We start from the raw sequence: 24,760 nt of genomic DNA on the forward strand, positions 1-24,760 counted from the left end.
GTGGCCCTTGGCTCTGTGCCTCCTGTCCTTTTAGGGACCACTCTCCATGTTTCCCGAGTCTTCCAGGCTATCCAGAGAGTTCTCGGGCTGTAATGCTGCCCGGCTAGCACCAGGAGAGCTCAGCCCTTGAGAGAACAGAGCCAAGCAGAGAGGAGACAAGGGCTGGGAGCACAGGTCAACCCTGGGTTGGATGGAGACTTCCGCAGCCTGGCTCATTCTAGAGTGAGCTTGGTTTCAAATCCCTAATGCCATGACTCCAGCAAATCGACTTGTAAAGGTTTTGATTTTTGGCTTGGAAAGTATGATTTTTTTTTCCCAAGCCGTAAGTACTGGCTCACATCTATAATTCCAGGACTTGAGAAAGCCGAGGCAGGAGGATTGCCAAGAACTGGAGGCCAGCCTGGACTATGTGGTAAGTTCCAGGCTAACTGGATCTTAGAGTGAGACCCTGTTTAAAAAAGTATGCTGTGTAGTGTCTCTCTCTCCTCATCTTACTTCCGCACCCTTTCCTCCGGGGTCTGTGTGTGGGGTCTTCCCACCTAGGCCCCCCCTTTCAGCCTTGCCTGGAAGCCTGCAGCCTTGGAGAGGCTGGGGAAGAGTTGGGGAGGCAGCCAAGAGGTCTGTTTGTAGTTCAGATTCTTTTCATTCCAGCCTCAGCAGGCTCTCTAAGGGAAGGGCGGTGATGGGGTGGAGGATCCTTGGCGCACCAGCCTTGGCGAGAAGAAGGATATGTGTTTTCATCAGCTGACCCCCAACAATAGGTAGGATCCGAGGACCTGCCTGTACTGATGGTAACCAGAGCCCCTGGACCCTCATCTGCCCCTTTAAGGACCCTTTCAATATGGGGACAATGCTCAGGGCTTAGATCTTTTCCTTTGCTTCCTCTGGAGTCCCCCCTCCCGCCTCCTCCTGGGGATGCTAGGATGCATTTAGAAGGAGAAGAAGTAAAAGAGGCATCGCCTGGAGAGTGACTGGTCCAGGCTCAGCTTCAAAGAAGCCACATCCTATCCATCAGTCCCCCAAACTGATGTCTTCAGAGTTTTACTTTAACCAAGCAGTGGATTTGCCATTCTATCTTGCCACCCCCTAGGCCACAGAATTCCTCCGGGGTTATCAGGGTGACCTGGCCCTGGGGGAAGGCAACCTGAGACCCCCAGCCCCCCTTCCCATTTACCTCAGCGCTTAGAAGTCCTTGTACCTGCCCCTCTCCCCGGGAAACATCCCTCTCCCACAGCTTCTTCCTGACCGAGGGGACGGAGGAAAAACAAACACGGGCCGGCGCGGGCCGTGTCCACCAAGTGAAGGCATCGCTTTGTCTGACCTTCTCAACCTCTTGAGGAAGAAGATTAACGTCTCCATTGTATCGTCGTGTGACCGGCCCCAGGAAGGACCACAGGGGCCAATGAGCTTCAGTAGTCTGAATGGGAGGCCCAGGTGGAATGTGAATATTCCATCGGAATTGAAGTTGAGAGAAACTGGAAGGCAGGAAGAAACACTTACGGATGAACTGAGTCATCATTATGTGTTAAAGATGGGCTAGAGAATTGGGAGGCTGATCACATTTAGAGTGTGTTTTTATAGGAGAGAATCTAAAGGAATCTAAGTTAGAAGTCTTTTTTTTTTTTTTGGTTTGGTTTTTGGAGATAGGGTTTCTCTGTGTAGTTTTGGTGCCTGTCCTGGATCTCTCTCTGTAGACCAGGCTGGCCTCAAACTCACAGAGATCCACCTGCCTCTGCCTCCTGAATGTTGGGATTAAAGGCATGCGCCACCGCCGCCTGGCGGGAAGTCCTTTTCTTACTAAATATTTCTCTTTAAAACCAATTTATGTCACCAGGAGGTGGTGGCATAAGCCTTTAATGCCAGTGCTCGGAAGGCGGAGGCAGAGGCAGGTAGGTAGATCTCTGTGCTGGATCAAAGGCGTGTGCCACACCCGCATAGGAGAAGCCCTCTTCCTGGTTAGAGAGTCCAAAAAGGGAAGCAAGCCACACACGAGGATACTGGAGAAAAGGAAACCTATGGCGTCACCCATCGTGGGCAGATGTTGACGAAAGGTCATTATGGGAAGCAGAGGTGCTCTGAGAACGGTCAGGTAAGCCCTAAAGGCGGAAAATCGGGATGACAAAACAACAAGGCTTGTCCCCTTTAGCCAGACTTAGTGGCTTCCACGGCATTCCTACATTTGCTTGTTTTCGTGTGGAGATACTCTTGGCTCTGTCTGTTCATAAGAATAAGGCTCCTCTGGAGTTGGGGTGCCCTTGGGGAGGAGGGATCCGGAGTTCAAGGCCAAGATAAGTGTGGTGAATCCAAAAGTCAATTCCAGGGACTTTGCAGAAGGGATGAAAAGAACCCCTTGATAAGACTCCTGGACAAATGGGTAAAGGGATGAGACCTGTCTTAGGATGGTCAGACCATCATTAGGTTCCCTGGCTTGAAGAGTGGCCTTTCCCACAGTCTAGGGTTGTGTCTCTGAGCAGGATGGGAGTCAACGAGGTTGAGTAATTCATCTGATCTTTAATTTATTATTATTGTCATTATTGTTATTATTATTATTAAGACAAGGTCTTGGGCTGAAGAGATGACTCAGGGCTTAAGAGCATTGACTGATCTCCCAAAAGTCCTGAGTTCAATTCCCAGCAACCACATGGTGACTCACAACCATCTGTAAGAAGATCTGGTGCCCTCTTCTAACATTGTATACATAATAAATAAATCTTTAAAAAAAGAAAGAAAGAAAGAAAAGACAAGGTCTTGCTGTTGTCAGGTCCAAATTCTGGTCATCAGACAAAAGTCAGCGTTCTTTAGGAACTTGTGAAGCCGGTTCTCATCACTGGCAGAAGGGACAAATGGCTGTCTTTGGTACCTATTTGTATACCGAAGTATCTGTTAGCTCCCAGGCTCCCTCAGTATCACAAGTACCTGTTGCACACTTCAGAGTCTCCATGTTAGCATCCCGACCCATCTTCTCCATCTTCCCACCCAAGCCCTTACCCTAAACTTTTCCAGCCCCGGGGCCTCACTGCCACCGGCTTCTCGTCTCCTCATAACCCTTCTGTTTGAGCAATCTCTTTCCCCTCTCACTTCTCACACTAGGTCTTTCCTTTGTCTTCCTCTCTCATTCTCCCCCGTCTCTCTCCTCTGATGGTCAAGTCCAGTCTACCGGCCACTTCTACTACTTTCTCTGTTGACTCCGGATTCTTCCAGATGCCTCTGGTTCTCTAGAATAAAAACCTTCTCTTCAGCCATACCTTAGCGTGGTCATGTCATCCGTTATACCCTGACTGGCTTGGAGCTCCGTATGCAGATCAGTCTGGCCTTAAACTTGTAGAGATCTGCCATTGGGCCTGACTTCATTTCTTATACAGTAGGATGTCATTAGTGGAGACTAGAGAGATGGCTCAGTGGTTAAGAGCACTTGCTGCACTTGCAGTTTGATTCCTGGCACCCACATTGGGTGGCACACAACCACCTGTAACTCTGTTTCCAGGGAATCTGGCAACTTTTTCTGGCTTCCGTGGTACCTGCACTACATGCATATATACAAACCCAGAGACACAGACCCATACACATAAATTATTATTTTATTTTATTTTATTTTATTTTTTTGGTTTTTTGATATAGGATTTCTCTATTTAACAGCCCTGGCTGCTCTGGCACTCATTCTGTAGACCATGCTGGCCTCAAACTCACAGAGATCCACCTGCCTCTGCCTTCCAAGCTCTGGGATTAAAGGCATGTGCCACAACTGCCCGGCCATAAATTGTTTTTAAAGAGAAATATTTAGTAAGAAAAGGACTTCCCACCAAGTGGTGGTGGTGCATGCCTTTAATCCCAGCACTCAGGAGGCAGAGGCAGGTGGATCTCTGTGAGTTCGAGGCCAGCCTGGTCTATAGAGTGAGTTCTAGGAAAGATGCAAAACTACACAGAGAAACCCTGTCTCGAAAAACAAAACAAAAAAACCCAAACAAAAATAAATCATTACTTCCTCTTCCTTCCCCTCCAGATACCGTGGAGATTCAGCTGAATTCTTGGGGCAGTTGGTAGCTCTTGTGTCATTGAGGCCTTGAAGGCTGGTCCATTATTCCTTTGGATGCTCTGTAGTAGTCCAAATTTCTGGATGATTTTATGAACTAAGATTTGGCATAGTGGGTGTACAACTTTAATCTCAGCTACTTGGGAGGCAGAGGCAGGCAGAGATCTGTGAGTTTGAGAACAGCCTCGTCTAATCAAGAGTTCCAGGCCAAGCACAGCTTCACAATGAGGCCATGTCTCAAACAACAACCACAGAGATTTGGACCTTGGACTGGAGAGGTGACTCGGAGGCTAAGAGCACTGGCCGCTTTCAGAGGACTGGAATTGGATTCCCAGCACACATGGCAGCTCACAACTGTCTGTAACTTGATTTCCAGGGGAACCAATGCCCTCTTGTGGCCTCAATGGGCACTGCATGCATATGACAGACATTCAGCAGGCAAAACACCCACACACATAAAATAAAATAATTTAAAAAAAATAAAAAAAGGGGGGGTGCTGGAGAGATGGCTCAGAGATTAAGAGCAATGGCTGGTCTTCCAGAGGTGCAGAGTTCAATTCCCAGCTACCACATGGTGACTCATAACCATCTATAACAAGGTCTGGTGCCTTCTTCTGGCCTGCAGGCAGAACACTGCATACATAAGAAATAAATCTTTAAAAAAAATAAATAAAAAGATTTGGACCATCTCAAAGATCTCTGTCTATCCTACAGGGTAAAGCTTTCACTCAACTGATGGTGTCTACCCACACTAAGAGGACTTTGATGCCCCAACTTTAGGGGATGTTAATGGTGAACTATCTTTCTTAGTCTTTCCCCAGGATAGGAGCTTATCTTTTGTATTCCTGGAGGAATGAGCCAATGGATGTGAGGATTATGCATTTGTATATCACCATTACTACCTGGTTGGCAGTTTCAGAAATACAAATAGTCATTTTGGAGACTGTAGGCCTCCATCCTTGTCCAGATGAAAAGCCTGATAGAAGGTCCTTAAAAATTTCCATCTGTAGCTGGAGATTTGACTCAGTGGTTAAGAGCATTGACTGCTCTTTCAGAGGACCTGAGGTTCGATTTCCAGCCATGACATGGTGGCTCACAACCACCTGCAACTCTAGTTCCAGGAGATCTGATACCCTCTTCTGGCCTCTCCAGGTACTGCACACACACACACACACACACACACACACACACACACACCCCGCACACACAGCACACACACATATACATGCAGGTAAAACACCTCTACACATTAAATAAATAAAATGTCCCATCCACCTGTGGCAGGTAGGAGCAATCTCCAGAATCAAGCTAATGTGATGGAAGTACCATCAACAACTCTGTTTTAGAAGTGAGTGAGTTCCTAAGCAGCCTAAGCGATTTCCTATGAGGCCATGGGAATAGAAACAAACAAACAAAACAAAACAAAAACAACTGCTACCCCTATGGAAGCCACTCCTCCAACACGTGGGGCCCCCACTTTTCCATCCTCATGTTGCTCTCACCCGTGGAGGGACCTGCCAAGATCCAGAGGCCATGGTCATAATTTGGTTAGCTGCTTCCTTGGCTGCACAGTCAGTCATCTGTTTCCTGCAGACCACTCACCTGTTCCCTTTGATGTCTTCTACAAAGGGTGACTGTCACCGCATGTCTCTTTCTTGGTGGTACCCAGCAGGGGAGCCTGCAGCTGTAAGGAAGGGGCTATGATTCCACGTCTCTGCAAGGGCATGGAGGACTGAAAATGCATATTGGGAATCCGTGTGGATGGTAACGCTCGCAGGTTAACCCCAGAGTTCTGGTTATGGCTGTCAGTTCAGCCAGCTGAGTCTTAATCCCTAGAGGGAGGGAGGGCTTTACCTTCGAGGGGGTCTCTATCTTTTCTGGCTCCGGGGATCCCTTGCTTACTGAAGGAACTCCCAAGACAGATCCCTTGCCAGGGGAGTCTTTAAGACCACCCTAGTGACAAAAGTTTATAGAATTGTTCATTTGTTATATTTGGGCTTTTAAATTTTTTGTTGTATTTTTTTTACATTAATTTATTTAGTATGATTGTGTGTGTGTGTGTGTGTGTGTGTGTGTGTGTGTGTGTGTGTGTGCATACTAACCACATGTGAAGGTCACAGGACAACTTGTGAGAGTTGATTCTCTACTGTGCTGTGGGATTCCTGGAGATCAAACTCAGGGAGTCAGGTGTGGCAATAAGTACCTGCTGAGCCATCTTGCCAGCCCATGTTTGGGACTTTTTTGTTTGTTTGTTTGTTATCTATTTATTTATTTATATTTTGGTTTGTCGAGACAAGGTTTCTGTATGTGGCCCTAGTTGTCCTGGAATTCGTTGTGTAGAACAGGCTGGTCTTGAACTCAGAGATCTTCCTGCCTCTGCCTGTAGCACCACACCCTGTTCTTTCTTAAAGATTTATTTGTTTTTATTTTATGTGTATGACACTTTTCCCTGCATATATGTTTGTGCGCAACGTGCTGTGGGTACCTGGTGCCTATGGAGGTCAGGAAAGTCATCAGATGTCCTGAGACTGGATTACAGATGGTTGTGAGCCACCATGCAGATTCTGGGAACTGAACCCAAGTCCTCTGCAAGAGCAATACATGCTCTTAACTGCTGATCCATCTTTCCAGCCCCTTGTTTGGACTTTTCTCATCTTCCTCTTCCTCTGAGATGAAGGTTACAGGGTTAAGGAAGGAACCGATTTTCCCTTGAACAGCTGGACCTTCCCAGGGTGATGCCTGCTATGAGTTGCCCAGAGCCTCCCTTTTGGTTTGGATACTCCTTCCATGTGATCGGGGACAGTGCACTCAGATCATCCCCCAAGGTCTCTGGAGTTAGCAGAGCAGCTTCGGCCACAGTGCTAACCTTTCCCCTAAGATCTGAATCTCAGCTACGGTAGCCTAAAGGCTGTTGAGTGAACCCCCAAACCACCCCTTTCCTTTCAGTTACATGGAGATTCAAGTCTTTACCAGCTGGGAGTCTCAAAGCCTGCTTATGAAGGCCTGTGTCCCTCTGGCCCCTTGATGAGGGTTTCTGTTTTTCCTGCCTGGGTTTCTTTTTTAATGGCGGGTTTCTATACACATACATATACAATATATACGTGTGTGTGTGTGTGTGTGTGTGTGTGTGTGTGTGTGTGTAAGGAAGAGCTAGGTCACACCCAGTCCTCATTGAATCCCTTTTCCTGTTAACTAAGTCCAATACTAAGTATTTGATTGACAGCTGGCACAATTGAGCTTTATTTTGGATGCCTTACAGCCCCTGTCAGATGAGGAGTAACTTAGTTTCTTCCTGGGAATCTTCTGTGGGTCCACAAAGGAGATCTTCACATATTGGAGGACCTTGGCTTGAGAACTCAAGAAGTCATGCAAGTCCCTAGTCAGGGCCTGGACAAGGAGGTGGGGACTATCCTTGAATCCCTGGGCAGGATCTTCCAGGTGAGCTGGGTAACTTGGGATGTTGGGTCCTCAAAGACAAACTGGTCCTGGGACTCAGGGTGTAAGGACTTACAGAAAAGGGCACTATTTAAGTCTAGGGCAATAAACCATTCTGGGGTCCTTTGAGATCTGGGCCAGAAGAGTGGATGAGTTGGGGACCAAGGGATGAAGTGGAATTACACCTTTATTAATAAGTCTGAGGTCTTGGACTAGTCTCCACTTTGTTAGATTCTGGACTCCAAGAATAGGAGTGTTACAGGGATAGCAAAGTTGCTGTTTAGACGGACTGTGATGTTTGGGAAAGCCCTGCTGTGTCTCAGGGTTTAAAGAATACTGTCATGGGTGGGGAAACAGCAGCCCCTCCCCTAGACCTGCCCTCCAGTTCCAGACCCCTGCCTCTGAGGAAGCCTGCCAAAAGCCAGCCCCTCCCTGGGGCTGCTCAAGACCACGCCTACAGGGTACTTAGGACCTGGTAGCCATATTTCCCATGTGACCCTTCCTCTGTGACTCTTCCCCTGCCTTCCCAAGGGCCACTCAGGATTGCTTTGCTCATTAAACCTGGATTTATTAATTCAGTTTGATTTGGCTTATTACATCAGTGGCAGCGGGAACCCAGCAACCAGGGATCAAAACTTATCAATTTGATGTCCTGGCAGCTCTCCGGCTTGGAGGGAGGACACTAACAAGGTAGTCTTTCTTTTGTCTCTCCACTCTCTTTCATTGATTTCTTCCTGGTCTTGATTGTAGACTAAATTAGTGGCACTGTTGAGAAATTTGTCTAGGGTAGGGGCTGGAGAGACGGCTCAGCAATTGAAGGGCACTGGCTGCTCTTCCAAAGGACCAGGGTTCGATTCCCAGCACCCATATGGCAGCTCACAGTTGTCTATAACTCCATTTCTGAGAGATCTAATGCCCTCTTCTGGCCTCTGCTGGCAATACACACATGTGGCGCACAGACATATTTGCAGACTAAATAACTCATACACATTAAGAAATAATCTTGGGAGCCGAGCGTTGGTGGCGCACGCCTTTAATCCCAGCACTCGGGAGGCAGAGGCAGGCGGATCTCTGTGAGTTCGAGGCCAGCCTGGGCTACCAAGTGAGTTCCAGGAAAGGCGCAAAGCTACACAGAGAAACCCTGTCTCGAAAAACCAAAAAAAAAAAAAAAAAAAGAAATAATCTTGGGTTGGAGAGATGGCTCAGTGGTTAAGAGCACTGACTGCTCTTCTAGAGGAGCCTGGTTCAATTCCCAGCCCCTACATGGCAGCTCACAACTGTCTGTAACTCCAGTTCCAGAGGATCCAATACCAATACCCTCACACAGACATACATGCAGACAAAACACCAATGCACATGAAATAAAAGTTAAAAAAAGAAAATCTTTAGGGGACTTGAGAGAGAGCTCAGTGGTTCAGAGCACTGGCTGTTCTTTCAGAGGACCAGCTTTGACTTCCAACATCCACGTGGTCACTTACCACCATCTATGAATCCAGTCCCAGCTGGGTCTGACAGCTTCTGTGGGTACTGCGCACATGTGATACACATACATACATGCAGGCAAAACACCCACCCACACACACACAAAACCCAGTCTTATCATTTTTTAAATCTTATAGGGTGTTATTAGGCCCTAGAAGATCTGCTGTAATGTTTGTCTGATGGCCAGGGATGTCCAAGTTGTAACCGTGATCTGTCAAAATCAGGAGTCCCTTGGGGCTGGAGAGAAGGCTCAATAGTTCCGAGACCTTAGCATTCTTGCACCAGACTTGGAGTTGTTCCCAGCAACCACATGGTGGCTCACAGCCCTCTGTAACTCCAGTGTCTGGGGAGCTGATGACCTCTTCTGACCTCCACGGGGCACTTGCATGTATATGGTACACACAAACTCATGTAAGCACACACACATACACAGAATAGCAAATAAATAAATCTTTAAAAGGGTCGGGTGGTGGTGGCGCATGCCTTTAATCCCAGCAGAGCCGGGTGGATCTCTGTGAGTTCGAGGCCAGCCTGGTCTACAGAGGGAGATCCAAGACCGGCACCAAAACTACACAGAGAAAACCTGTCTTGAAACCAACTCCTTAAATAAATAAATAATCTTAAAAAGGAAAAAAAAAAAAAAGATCAGGAGGAGTCTGCCTATTGACCCAGGATCTGAGTGGATATGATTAGTGTCTCATGGCGTCTCCCTAGGAAGGCTGTGGGAGACTCAGCTCCTTGAATGACTCAAGACAGCTTGGAGTAATTGAAGGGTTTTTAGTGTGGGTTCTTTTTCAGCCTTCCAAGATGCAGTAAGAAATGCTTTTGTCTCAGTCTCCCCAGGAGACTGTCCCGTTCAGGGCCACTCATGGGGATTGCTTGCCATCAGTAGAGGGACAATTTCCTCCCTGTGCCAGTCTCCTTCAGAATCTGCCTTGTGTGTTTTATCCCCACACAGTTTTGCAGCCCGTGAGATTGTAGTCTTCTGTGAGGGTGAAGGTTAAACATGAGTATGCCTTTTCATGTCCATGTCAAATCACAGGACTGGGCTAGTTCCCAGAAAATATCTATTAATCAGGAGCCTCTCGGGTCAGTTTTAATTTGCCTTCAGTCTTGGACCTGGTTGGATCTTTTCTGGGGTTCTAGGTATGCCTCTCTCAAGGGCAAAGGAGAGGGGAGAGGGGAGCCTGGAGTTTTGGTTCCCCTAGATAGGGAGGGCAGGAAAGAGACATTGTAGGTACTCCTTCCTAGATGGAAGCCTTTTCTCCTCTATGGGACAGTTTCTTTCCCAATGTGGTGTATTTAAAGGCTTTGGGGATTGAGTCAAAATCATGGCTAGAATTCATGAACTCATGTGGTTGTTTTGTTTTGTTTAAGAATTATTTTTATTTTCTGTGTCTGAATATTCTGTGCGCATGGATGTATGTGTACCATGTGTGTTCCTGGTGTTCATGGAGGCCAGAAGAGGGCGGCACATCCTCTGGAACTGGAGTTAGACAGTTGTGAGTTTCCATGTTGGTGCCCTCTGCTAGGGCAGCAAATACTCTTGCCAACTGAGCCATCTCGCCAGCCTCCCATGCAGCTTAAAAAATTGTTTTGATTTATTTTATTTTGTGTGTATAAGTGTTTTGCCTGCACATGTATGTGTGCTCCATGTGCATGCCTGGTGACTGTAGAGGTCAAAAGAGGGCATCAGATCTCCTAGAACTGGTTGTGAGCCACCATGTGGGTGTGGGTAACCGAACCCAGGTCCTGTGAAAAACATTAAGTGCTGAGTCATCTCTTCAGCCCCTCGTGTCATTTTTTTTTTTTAAATATAAATCAGGGTTTGTTTGTTTGTTTTTTTTCTCAAAGCAGAGAAATCTTGCATATATAGAAGGTCATACTCATACCATTTCCCTCCTCCCAGAGAAGCAAGTCAGGTTGTAAATATAAACTGATAATTAATACTTCCCTCTGGGGGCCATTCCCCCCCCCCCCACTTCCCATCTGGTATTCTGGCCAAGCTTGAACACAGAAAAACACTATCCTTTATTATTATTATTTTTTCCTTAGGATCTGGAGATAAAAGTGGTCTAAGTTGGGTTTTTTTTTTCTTTCCTTTTAAGATAGGGTCTCTTTACATAGTCCTGGTTGTCCTGGACCTTACTATGTAGACCAGGCTGGCCTCCAACTCAGATATCTACCTGCCTCTGCTGGGATTAAAGGAATGAGCCACCATAACCGGCTGGTCTGAGCTCTTAAGCGGACACTGAGTCGTGGTTTGAAAGAAAATGGCCCCTAAAGAGAGTGGCACTATTAGGAGGCGTGACCTTATTGGAGTAGGTGTGGCCTTTTTGGACAAAGCGTGTCACTGTGGGGTGGGCTTTGAGGTCTCCTTTGCTCAAGCTGCATTCAGTGTGACACGGTTCACTTCCTGTTGTCTGCAGGTTCAAGATGCAGCTCCTTCTCCATTATCAGCTCCTTCTCCAGCACCATGTCCGCCTGCATGCCACCAAGTCCCTCCAAGACGATAATGGACTAAACCTCTGAAACCGTAAGCCACCCAATTAAATGTTTTCCTTTATAAGAGTTGCTGTGGCCATGGTGTCTCTTCACAACAATAGAAACTCTAAGACACACTCCAAAGGAGAAGAAACAAGGGTGGACTTTGACTCTGGGTCGCTTATATTTTGTGGTGTTCTGTGGAATCCTGGACAAGCTCCTAAGCTGTAATAGTTGTTATAGTTGTGGTCTGTGACTCCAATACCATGTCCTCCAGATGATGAGGAATTAAGCCCACAGATAGAAGAAACAGAACACTTGGCCCTTGGCCAACATGTTTATTAGAAAGTTAAAGAGAGGGGTTGGGGATTTAGCTCAGTGGTAGAGCACTTGCCTAGCAAGTGCAAGGTCCTGGGTTTGATCCTCAGCTCCAAAACAAACAAACAAACAAACAAAAAAAAAAAAAAAAAAAAAAGAAAGTGAAAGAGAGGTGGGTGGAGAGACGGCTCAGCAGCTGAGAGCCCTGGCTGATCTTCCAGAGGACCTGGGTTCAGTTCCCAGCATCCATGCAGCAGCTCACAACTATCTGTAACGCCAGTTCCAAGAGACCTGATACCCATACATGGACATATATGCAGGCAAAACACCTACATACATAAAAAAAAAATCATTTTTTAAAAAAGTACAAGAGAAATTTTGAAGCAGGAGGATTCAAGAGAAGATACTGTCCAAGGAAGGGCTGTGTGTGTTGTTAAATGGTTACAGAACAAAGAAAACAATAATGTCACCAGACATAGTGGCACATGCTCTTAGTCCCAGTGCAAGGGAGGCAGAGACAAGGAGACCACTTTGAGTCTGAGGCCAGCCTGGTTTACACAATGAGTTCCAGACCAGCAAGGGAGATCCTGTCTAAAAGGAAAAAACAAAGCTAGGCAGTGGTAACAGCCTTTAATCTGAGCACTTGGGAGGCAGAAACAGGCATATCTCTGATCTAGGACATCCAAGGCTACACAGAGAAACCCTGTCTCAAACAAAACAAAAGAACACTTGTCATTCTTCCAGAGGATCTGAGTTTTATATCTATGACTCACATTAAGAGGCTCACAACCCCCCCTAACTTCAGCTCTAGGGAATCTGATGCCCTCTTCTGGCCTTTGTGGACACCTACATGCACACAGAGAGAAATACACATACACACATAAACAAAATTAAATCTTTTTTTGTTTTGTTTTTGTTTTTTGTTTGTTTGTTTTTTTGAGTCAGAATTTCTCTGTGTATAGCCCTGGCTGTCCTGGAACTCCCTATGTAGACCAGGCTAGCCTTGAACTCACAGAGATCTGCTTGACTCTGCCTCCTAAGGGCTGGGATTAAAGGTGTGCGCCACCACCACTTGGCAAGTAAATCTTTTTGTAAAAAAGGAAGAAAATACTAATGGGATAAATGGTGACAGTTGGTTTGTCTTCTCCTGGTGCACAAGGTAACCGATTTCTTTTCAGCACCAGAATTTCATCATAAACTACTGGGGTTATCTAAAGATCGTCAAACAGAAGGCCTCTGACGTGTGGAGAGTTTGACAGGATGACTGGGGCCTCCATATGTGCAGCATCTTATTGGGTCTGGCCTGAGATTAAAAGCATACACCACTACACCGGCTGATTCTGGTTCTCATGGAACGGTTGAGCTCTAAAGAGCTCCTGTTTGACCTGCACATGGTGGTCCATGCCTACAAATCCTAGCACTTGGGAGGTGAAAGCAGGAGAATGAGAGATTGAAGGCCATCCTTGGCTACATAGTGCGTTTGAGGCCTGTCTGGTCTGTAGGAGACTCTGTCTCAATAATAGTTCTATTTGGGTTGAGCACGTGCTCATTTGGTCCTTTCTTCTCACTCATCCTAAAGCTGGATGCTGAACCCTAAAAAGACCGGTGAGGTGAGGGCTCTGCCTAGAACCCAAGAGTGTGGGGACTGAAACACCTCCCCGTCCCACCGAGAAGGTCCAGCTGGAGCAGCCAGCCAGCAGCATGACGTCCCCTCAAGTTATGACTCACGGCTCTCTTTCCACTCTGGGGTCAGGCATCTTCGGGACCCTATTTCTACTGGAGGGCCTTTGCCAGAGAGTGTCTTAAACCTTGTGGGGCTTAAGGGTGTGATGAGAAAAGGGTAAGTGTGAGGTCAGAAGTGGTAAGAGAAGGGAGAGGGGAGAACAGCTCCCCCGTAAAGGGCCTTGAGTCCCCACTGGAAGCCCGCATCCACCACAGTTCACATGGAGCTTCAGCACAAAGAATCGGTGAAAATATCTGTGGTGCATGTATTGTGTGGTGGTTATGTGTGTAAACGTTCTGTGTGAGCTCCCTCCTAATCAATGTCTATGCCGCATGCAATGTGTGTGCATGTGTGTGCACGCATAGAGAAACAGGAGGTGGATGTCCAGTGCCTTCCTCGATAGCTTCCTTCCTTCCTTCCTTCCTTCCTTCCTTCCTTCCTTCCTTCCTTCCTTCCTTCCTTCCTTTCTTTTCTTTCTTTTTTTGAGACAGGGTTTCTCTGTGTAATTTTGGTGCCTGTCCTGGATCTCGCTCTGTAGACCAGGCTGGCCTCGAACTCACAGAGATCTGCCTGGCTCTGCCTCCTGAGTGCTGGGATTAAAGGCGTGAGCCGCCACCGCCTGGTGATAGCTTTCGTTTTTATTTATGTATTTTACAGAGCTTTATGTGCTCAGCAGGCCACACTGCTGTCAAACCTCATATCCTGAGTTCCATCCCCAGGACCACATGGTGTGAGAGAGACAACCCCTGCAAGTTGCCCTCTGAGCTACACAGGCTTGCCGCCTGCTGTGTGCTGAGTAGCAAATTCCTCCAAGGCAAAACATGCCATCCGGCAGGGAAGCCCCTGGAAACTAGGGAAGGAAGCAACTCAAAAGCTTTAGGAAGTCCCTGAAACTGACCAGATTCACTAGGCCGGGCCTTCTCCGGGGTTATATAAGCAATGGAAACTGCTGAGAGACACTCTGAGGAGAATAGTGTGCAGCCTGGAGGAAACTCTCCAACCTCTCAAGCCGCCTTCAAAATTGTACAGCGAGTGCTAGTCCCAGTTTTTGTAACTGTCACTCATGCTGGCTTGGGCTTTGGTGATGCAGCTGTCTTTAAGTCATTTATGGTCCTGTAAGTGACCCTTCACTCACACCCTTGTCAGTAACCCCAATAAAACCCATTGGTTTACCAAGGCGCACTTTGATGCTGTACTTCCTTTGGTTTCTTGTCAGTTCCATGGAGTGAGTAGACATTGTTCCCATTTCACCGGGAATGTGTGCCCACCCCTCCAAAAAAATAAATAAAAGTAATATGAATATTTTAAACACCATCAAAAATTACATTTAAAATTTATTTTGTAGCCAGGTATGGTGGCACATACCCTTAGTCCCGGCACTCAGGAGGCCGAGGCGGGCAGATTTCTGAGTTCAAGGCCATTCTGGTCTACAAATCGAATTCCAGGACAGGCAGGGCTATGTAGAGGGACCCTACCTCAAAATAAATAAATTAATTATATATACACATATATAATTATATATACATAATATATGTGCATATATACATAATATATAATACCTTATACACATATAATTACATATACACATACATATGTGTATATATACATAATATATGTAATACATTATACATATGTATATACATATTTAATTTACTTTGTGTGCATGAGCACAAGCGGAGGCAGAGGATATTTGCAGGAGCTGTTTTTCTCCTTTACCACGTGGGGTCCTAAGTACCAAACCCAGCCACCTTATTTTTTTGAGAGACGATCTCTCACTGAACCAAGAGCTCATGAATTCAGCTGGACTGGCTGCCCCTCCTCAGCCCAGGGCTGCATCTAGCTTTTTACACGTGTGTTAGGGATCCAAACTCATGCTTCTTTTTTTTTTTTTTTTTTTTTTTTTTTGGTTTTTCGAGACAGGGTTTCTCTGTGTAGCTTTGCGCCTTTCCTGGAGCTCACTTGGTAGCCCAGGCTGGCCTCGAACTCACAGAGATCCGCCTGCCTCTGCCTCCCAAGTGCTGGGATTAAAGGCGTGCGCCACCAACGCCCGGCTCAAACTCATGCTTCTTAAAATAGTATTTTTCATTTCAATTCTCAGATACCTTTTTTTTTTTTTTAATTTTATGTTCATTGGTGTCTTGCCTACATGTATGTCTGTGTGTCTGTGTGAGATTGTCAGATCTCTTGGAACTGGAATTACAGTTATGGGCCGCTATGTGGGGGCTGGGAATGGAACCCGAGTCCTCTGGAAGAGCAGCCAGTGCTCTGAACTGCTGAGCCATCTCTCCAGCCCCCAGATATCTTCTTATCTTAGTTCTTATCATCAATTTAAAGGGATCATAGGTCATAGAGAAATAACCAGAAAAATATCCGCAGCTCCTCACTTTTGTATCCCCCAGCCCCAGATCTCAGAGAGGGAGTTAGCTTAGCCAGAGCCGGAATGAATCTGACCAGGCTGAAGGCCTTCCTTCTCTCCAAGGGTACACCCGATCCAGTTCCTGAGACTCGAGGGGGGCCCCCTTAAGAGTCTGCAGCTGGACCAGACATCCAGGATTCCCTAGGCCTGTTCCTGCTGGCGGGTCCTCCCACCACAAGAGCTGATTTTCAAGTTGGGGGAAGAGGCCGGTTTACCCATCCCCCAGTTATCCCCACAACGCGGAGTCCGGGGAAGGAGGGGGAGTGGGAAGGGTGGGGGTAGTGAGAGAGCCAGGTCCTCGCTAGTAAATCAAAGTTGGTTTCCCAGAGGGAGCTGCAGCCGCCGCTTTGACTTCCTTCTCCCCTCCCCCTCTGCGTTACCCCACAAGCCCAGCTCCAGGGTTTCAATTCCACCCTGAAAAGCAGTGGGGCCTCCGCTCAAACCCGCCCAGCTCCTCCAATTCCCAACAACAGCTTAAGTTACAGGAAAGAGCGAGCGAGGGGAGGGGGGACCGAGGTGACCCCCTGCCTTGAAGCAAAGGAGAGAAATCCTGGGAGAGAGGAGGGAGAGAAGAAACAGAGGGGCTTAGGAGATGCCCCCTCCCAAATGGAAGGGAGTGGCCGCAGCTGAGAGGAGCCCCCAGTGAAAAGCCAACTTTCCCAGCGGGTATCCACACGGTTCCCCTCACAGAGCCTCCACACTTCAACCTGCATGTCACTCAGGCTTCCCCTTTCTTCTTGGTGTTAGGCCCTAGCCTTTTAGAACAGGAGACAGAGTTCTTGATCCATTGATCCCTATGAACCCTAATTTCTTCAATATAAAAGCAGAGTCAGTCACTCACCAAACTCAGCATAGATTTCTGAGCCTCCTTCTCTGCCCTGAGCCACCCACGCTTGCTCAAGCTAAGGCCTGGGCTAATTAAAGCCCTTAAGTAATACATTCTCTGTGATATCTGTTTAATCCTTTTAAAGCCCATTTGGCCTTCCAGAAACATGGGTGTAGGTGCTGGAGGGATGAAGGGGCTAACTAAACAGGCGTGGATTTTGGCAGGGCCAGGTGACAGGTACTGAGGACCTGCAAAGGCAGGAAGTAGAGGTCACAGAATCCTAGGTCTTTGCAGATGAGAGCGACTTCCATTGATCCTTTTCCATTGGCTTCCTGACTGTGGAGATTACAGGCATGACCACCGCTCACGGGTCGGTGTCCAGCTGACTTTGGTCCCATTCCTTCCTTATTTAATGTGCTTTGCTGTTTTTCCTGCATGTACGTCTGTGTGAGGGTGCTAGATCCCCTGGAACTGGAGTTACAGACAGCTATGAGCTGCCCTGTGGGTCCTGGGAATTGAACCTGGGTCCCCTGGAAGAGCAGCCAATGCTGTTAACCACTGAACCATCTCTCCAGCCCCATCTGAGCTCAGTCACTAGCCCCAAGAAGGTTTTTTGTTTATTTGGTTTGGTTTTGGTTTCAGGTGTTTGTTTGTCGTTGTTTTAAAGACAGAGTCTCACTATGTAGCCCTGGCTAGACTAGAACACACCAGGCAGGCCTCAAATTTGCAGATCCCCACCTGCCTCTGTCTCCCAAATGCTGGGCTTAAAGCTATGCTCTACCACACCCAGCCCAAGAACGGAGTATTTTTGATTAGAGAATAAAACCTTTAAGGATTGGAAAGTATCTGAAATTTTTTTGCTCTCCTTTCATAGTCCCCAGACAGATGCCAACAATCCCTCCCTCTTCAGGGCAGAAGGTGGTAATGCTTTGGGGAGGAAGAACAGTGATCCATTATGGAGGAGGAAGGTGGGGCTCACTCTCTGCCAGAGCTTCCTAGAGAAGAGACCTTTCCCTTAGGAGCACCCCACAACAGGCACGATCCCCTAGAGGTTCTGTAGACGTAGCAGAGAGAGGCAGAGAAGCTGGCTTCTGAGAAGGAGCTGGGGCTGGGGGAGAAGAGGGTGGGCAAGTGCTTGGGCAGCTGTCCCTACGGTGGGGGGCCGACATGGAGGTCTTGCGGGGAAGAGGGAACCCTGGGCAGCGCCCCTCCGGTTTCCTTCGCTGGGCATTCTCTATGCTGTCTTTTGAGCATGCTTGTGGCATGCAGGATATCACTGGCAGGCTGTCATTCACTCAGCTGTGTGTGACACACAAGCCTTTAAGCCTGTCTGGGTCTGGGAGGCTTTGAGTGAAGGAAGTTCCAGAAATGCAAACACAGTCGTCTCACAGCCCCCTCCCCCTCCCCAACATCAGCCTGTGCTTTTAGAATTCTTTCTCTTTTAAAAAACTTTACTTATTATTAGACCTGGAACTCGCTTTGTAGATCAGGCTAGCCTCCAATCTCAGAGATCTCCCACCCTCTGCCTCCCATGTCCTCGGTGGTTTAAAGGCATGTGTCATCATACCTGGTCTTTTTTTTCTTTCTTTCTTTTTTTTTTTTTTTTTTTTTGGTTTTTTGAGACAGGGTTTCTCTGCGTAGCTTTGCATCCGAGTGCTGGGATTAAAGGCGTGCGCCACCACTGCCCGGCTTTTTTTTTTTTTTTTTAAACAAGGTCCCATGTAATCCAGGCTGGCCTTCAACTTGCTATGTAGTTAAGGCTGCTCTTGAACTCCTGATGCCCTTGTCTCCAACCTTCCAAGTGCTGGTGTTACTGGTATGCACCATCCCACCTCTGACTTAGACTGCCTTACATGAAGCAGGTGCCCCATAATTTGTTGGATTAAAAACAACAACAGCCAGGCAGTGGTGGCGCACACCTTTAATCCCAGCACTCGGGAGGTAAAGGCAGGTGGATCTCTGTGATTTTGAGGCCAGCCTGGTCTATGGTGTGAGTTTCAGAACAGCCAGGGCTATTACACAGAGAAACCCTGTCTCAAAAAAAAACAACCAAACAACCAAATGAAACAACAACAACAACTGAAACAACTCCTGGCTCAACAGTGGAAGGAGCTCACTGCCAGGCCTAAGGATTTGAGTTCGATCCTGGGGAGCTCACATAGTGAAAGAAGAGAGGCAGGACTCCTAGAAGGTGTCCTCTGATGTCTGCATGCACCCACAAAATAAATAAATAAATAAATAATAAATAAATAAATCTAATTTAAGAAATAACAACGCATATTAACCAAGCTTTTAGCTTAGCACTGGGTCAAGGGAGGGCTACATGCCATTTCACAACTGAAGCAAGGTAAATAAAACTTCTGAACTGGAATCAGGAAAAACAAGCCGTGTGGCATTCTCTTGTCTAGAATCTGGCCTGGCCTGATTCTTCCTCAGGCTCCCTTCTTGGTTCTTAAAGGTTGGCATCTCAGACAGCTTTTAGCCTTCCTTCCCATTCTGGGTTCTCTAGATGGTCTCGGTCCCACTTGCAGCTCCCCATCTTAGGCTAGTGACCTCCCCGCTGGACACTGGGCTTCAAAATCGATCTGCCTATACACCCATGATGAAGCTGGTCCACGCTCAGCTTCGGTTTTTCCTTGATGTTCTGACCATGGCCAATGATAGCTGGGATATCTGGTCAGAAACCTGGGGGTGGATCTCCTTTCTTCCTGCCTCTCTCCACATTTACACACCCCCTCACCTCAGTTTTCACCCTTACCATCTCTTGTCTGAAAGCTTTAAAATAAAAGATTGGTACAGTTGTACGTATTGGATTTGATGTGATCATTTGGTACATGAATAGAATCTGTAATAATCAAAGGGTAGCAGACATTTCCATTTCCTTAAACATTGGTCATTTCTTTGTGTTGGCCTATACTTCCTACTTCTATGAAAATAAACTTTTTTTTCCCCTAGACAATCCAGTATCTCTCTTATGGAAGGTGAATGCTCATCAGCCCTGGAGTTACCTTTTTTATTTTTCAAGACAGGGTTTCTCTGTGTAACAAACAACCTTGGCTGTCCTGAAACTGGCTTTGTAGACCAGGCTGGCCTCGAACTCAGGGAGATCCACCTGCCTCTGCCTCCTGAGTGCTGGGATTAAAGGCCTGCGACACCACCGCTCTTGCTACCGTTGTTTTTTTTTTTTTTTTTTTAAGATTGGGTTTTATGTGGCTCAAGTTGGTCTCCAACTCTCTATGTAACTGAGGATGGCTTTGCTCTGTTCAAAGTGAACTTTGTAACTTTTTAATGTGTGACTGAGACTAGGTTGGATTTGTCTTTCTGTGCCTTAGCTGGTCCCTTGCAATCCACCCTAGAGTTATGTCTCTGGATGCCTGTTGTGTTTCTCAAAGCTGCCCAAATATACGACCTATAACTTAAGTGTAACTCTTTTCCTCTGCTAGATTCTACAGTGTCCCCCCCCCCCCCCCCCCCCGCCCCCTTCCAGGCCTGGTCTGTGTACAAGGTGCTCAGTCAAAGCCTCCTGTGCCATCACCCCCCACTCCCCCCCCCCACTCCCCGCCTCAGTCCCCCAGATGCACATGGAGCTCTAACAGGGCCAAGTACCTGGGCACCCTGCCCATTCCCCAATCCATCTATTCCCCCAGAATGCCCCTGTACTGGCATTCCACGCTCTGGACTGCCTGCCTGCCTCTCCATTAGATTGTGAATGCATATTTCTGCATCCAGAGTCTTGCAGGGCTCATCCTTCTGGCCTTTCTTGCCTCATCCTCATTCACTCATTCCAACCATGCCTCTAACTCAGTTAGATACCCTCCTCATGATGCCTTCGCATCACCAGAGACCTTCTCTCCGGAGAGCTGATAGATAAAGCCCAGCGGCTTTATTTATCCATGCTTGTGATTGTGTGATGAATGTGAACCTCTCCATTGGAACCTACGCTGCATAGGAACGCGGCTGGGTCTGGTGCTTAAGCTATAAATTCGTTAAGCGAATAAATGCACAGTTTTTTAAAAGGTACTGGGCACTGTATAGTGGAGGAGACACAGCTTTAAGGGCCAGGTGTGGGTGCACACCTGTGATGCCAGGGTTTGGGAGGTGGAAGCAGGAGGATCAGGAGTTCAATGTCATACTCCACTACATAGCAAGTGAGTTTGAGGCCACAGCAAGCTTCATGAGATCCTGTCTCAAAACAAAAGAAAAAGCCCAGGGTGACACAGCTTTGAAATTCATGCTACTCAGGAGGCTGAGGAGGCAAGATCACAGGAGTGAGTGCTGTGGAATAATCCTTCTGTACACTGTGTGAATATATGTCACTATGGCTGGTTTAATAAACAAGATGACTAGCCAATAGCTGAACAAGATAAACTTAGGCAGAGAATGATGGGATGAGGAAGGGTGGAGTCATAGAGTCACCAGCCAGCCAGAGAATAAGGCAGATACACAAAATAGGATAGAGATAAAAGCCAAGAGTCTTGGGCAGCACATAGATTAATTTAAATGGTTTACATTGTGGGGCTGGAGAGATGGCTCAGAGGTTAAGAGCACTGCTTGTTCTTCTAAAGGTCCTGAGTTCAATTCCCTGGTGCCCTCTTCTGGCTTGCAGGGATATGTGCAGACAGAACACTGTATACATAATAAATAAAGAGATTTAAAAATAAATGGTTTACATTGTAAGAGCTAGTTAGTAACAAGCATGAGCTATTGGCCAAGCATTTATAATTTACATTACATCTCTGAGTCAGTTATTTGGGAAGTGGCTGCCAGTTATTTGGGAGCAGGTGGTCAGGACAGGAAAACTCTGCCTACAAGTGAGTTCCAAGACACCCTAGTTAATGAGATCTTGTCTCAAAATAAAAAGTCAAAAGAACTGGAGAAATGCTTCAGCCATTAAGAATCCTTGCTGCTGGCCGGGCGGTGGTGGCGCACGCCTTTAATCCCAGCACTCGGGAGGCAGAGCCAGGCGGATCTCTGTGAGTTCGAGGCCAGCCTGGGCTACCAAGTGAGTTCCAGGAAACGCGCAAAGCTACACAGAGAAATCCTGTCTCGAAAAACCAAAAAAAAAAAACAACCAAAAAAAAAAAAAAAAGATTCCTTGCTGCTCTTGTAAGAGGACCAGAGTTCAGTTCCTGCACCCACATGATAGGTCTCAATTAGTACCAGGGATCCAGTGCCCTCTTCTGGCACCTGAGGGCTCCTGGCATGCATGAATTACACTTACATACACACAGGAAAAACACTCCTACACATAAGTATAAAGAAATAAATCTTTAACAAAATAGCTTGGCATGGTGGCAATCATGAGGCAGAGCAGACATGATCAACATAAGGAGTTCTAGGCTAGCCAGTGCTACATAGTAAGAACCTGTCTCAAAACAAAACAAACAAAAAACAATTAAAATAATGACTGTACACACACACACACACACACACACACACACACACACACACAGAAATAAATAAAAAAAAATGGCTAGGGGGCTGGAGAGATGGCTCAGAGGTTAAGAGCACTGGCTGCTCTTCCAGAGGTCCTGAGTTCAATTCCCAGCAACCACATGGCTGCTCACAACCATCTGTAATGAGATCTGGCTCCTTCTTCTGGTCTGCAGGGATACATGCAGGCAGAACACTGTATACATAATAAATAAATAAATCTTTTTTAAAAAATGGCTAGGAATGTAGCTTAATGTTAGAGCACTTGCCTAGAATGTGCAAGACCCTGGATTCAGTCCCTGGCACCACAATGTCTGTGTGTGTGTGTGTGTGTGTGTGTGTGTGTGTGTGTGTGTATGTATGTATGTATGTATGTATGTATGTATGTATATCCTAGCAGGTCTGATTTTACTTTTGCTTTTTCATTTTTTGTTTTTTGAAATAGAGTCTCACTCTTTGCTCTTGCTGGCCTCAAACTCATAGAGATCCATTGCCTCCGCCTCTCAGGTGCTGGGATTAAAGACCCGTGCCACCACGCCTCGCTCTCTTTTTAGATTTTTCAATTTTAAGTGTGTGGGTGTTTTGCCTGCATGTATGTCTGTGTGCCCTGTGCATGCCTGGTGTTTACTAAGGTCAGCAGAGGGTATCAGAGCCCCTGGAACTGGGCTTTCAGATGACTGTGAGCCAGAATGTGGGTGCTGGGAACTGAGATGGGTCCTTGGCAGGATTAACTGCTCCTTTTAAAAAAAAAAAAAAAAAAAAAAAAAGATTTATTTATTTATTATGTATACAGCACATATGACTGCAGGCCAGAAGAGGGCACCAGATCTCATTATAGGTGGTTGTGAGCCACCATGTGGTTGCTGGGAATTGAACTCAGGACCTCTGGAAGAGCAGTCAGTGCTCTTAACCTGTAAGCTATCTCTCCAGCCTGATTAACTGCTCTTAACCATTGAGCCATCTCTCCAGCACCTTAATTTTTTTGGTAATTTTATTTATTACTTTGTTTTTTTTTCAAGACAGGGTTTTTCTGTGTATCCTTGGTTGTCCTGGAACTCACTCTGTAGACTAGGCTGGCCTCAAACTCAGTGATTCACCTACCTCTGTCTTCTGAGTGCTGGACCTCGCCACCACTTTTTTTTTCTTTCAGTTTTTCTTTTCTTTCTTTCTTTCTTTCTTTCTTTCTTTCTTTCTTTCTTTCTTTTTTAAAGATTTATTTATTTATTATGTATACAGTGTTCTGCCTGCGTGTATGTCTGCACACCAGAAGAGGGCACCAGATCTCATTATAGATGGTTGTGAGTCACCATGTGGTTGCTGGGAATTGAACTTGGGACCTCTGGAAGAGCAACCAGTGCTCTTAACCACTGAGACATCTCTCCAGCCCCCTTTTTTTTCCTTCTTCAATTTTTTGGGACAGGGTTTCTCTGTGTAGTTTTGGAGCTGTCTTGGATCTTGCTCTGTAGCCCAGGCTGGCCTCGAACTCACAGAGATCCGCCTGGCTCTGCCTCCCGAGTGCTGGGATTAAAGGCGTGTGCCACCACTGCCCGGCTCCCATCTTTAAATTTTAAAAATTATATCTACTTAATTTGTATGTAGGGGTATGTGTGTGGAAGTCTGAGCACAACTTGTGGCCTCCAGTCCCCTTCTTCCTTGAGGTGGGCCCCTAGGACTGATGTCAATCATCAGGCTTGGCAGCAAGTGCCAAGTTTACCCACTGAGCTGCTTTACCAGTCCTTCAAAACATTTGATGTCCTGGAGTTACCTGGTACATGGCCCACACTGTAAAAGGAGCCTGTGACCAGCCCCATCAAAACATTTGACGTCCTGGAGTTACCTGGTACATGGCCCACACTGTAAAAGGAGTCTGTGACCAGCCTGGGTAACAAGGACACAGGATAGTCAGCTCCCGCAGCGATTACGTTAGTCTTGGAATCAGGAATCCTTAGTGTGTGCAAGGCCTGGTGTGTGTCGGGGGGCCGGGCACAAGACCCAGGATGGGACTCAGGTATAGGGCTCCCAGTTTGTATTCTTCTGGTGCTGGGCTTGAGCCTCAGAAGAGAGGGAAGGAGGGAGGGAGGGAGGGAGAGACAAGGTGGGTGATGGGTGGGGTGGGTGGGAGTGCGATGGGCAGGATGGGCAGGGGAGGAAAGCAGGGAGGGAGGGACAGAGGGAGAGCGAAGGGGAATAGTGTGTTGAAGGAATGAAAAATTGACCGACTGCATGAAAAAGGTTCTTCATTTCCACTTCCCAGCTTCACCCCTCAGTCTTGGAGTGGTCCAAGGGATAACCGCCACCCAGGCTACCCCTGACCTGGAAATGGATTTGTCCTGGAAGGAAATTGAAGATGCAACACTTACACTGGATTTGCTCTCAATTTATATTAGACTGTGAACTTCCTGAATGGGGTACAGGAGCCTGTCTTACTTAAAAAACTTGATTTATATATTTGCTTATTTATTTATTTATTTTGCCTGTACAGGTATTTTGCCAGCCCATATGTGTATCACATTCATGTAGTACCCAAGGAGGCCAGAAGAGGGCATCCGATGCCCTGCAACTGGAGTTCTAGACCTGTGTGAGCCATTAAGTGGGTGCTGGGACTCAAACCCA

At 46.9% G+C, this 24,760-nt stretch overlaps 1 long non-coding RNA gene across 1 annotated transcript; it reads left to right on the forward strand.

The window, feature by feature from the left end:
- The first annotated feature begins 13 nt into the window (after positions 1–13).
- LOC121831468 (uncharacterized) lies at positions 14–24,611 on the forward strand. The gene is made up of 3 exons (XR_013053117.1): positions 14–412; positions 11,377–11,483; positions 24,402–24,611. It is a non-coding gene; the product is annotated as an uncharacterized LOC121831468 (long non-coding RNA).
- The last annotated feature ends 149 nt before the right edge of the window (positions 24,612–24,760 follow it).

Source organism: Peromyscus maniculatus, chromosome 8, assembly GCF_049852395.1.
Source record: "Peromyscus maniculatus bairdii isolate BWxNUB_F1_BW_parent chromosome 8, HU_Pman_BW_mat_3.1, whole genome shotgun sequence".
Lineage (NCBI taxonomy): Eukaryota > Metazoa > Chordata > Mammalia > Rodentia > Cricetidae > Peromyscus > Peromyscus maniculatus.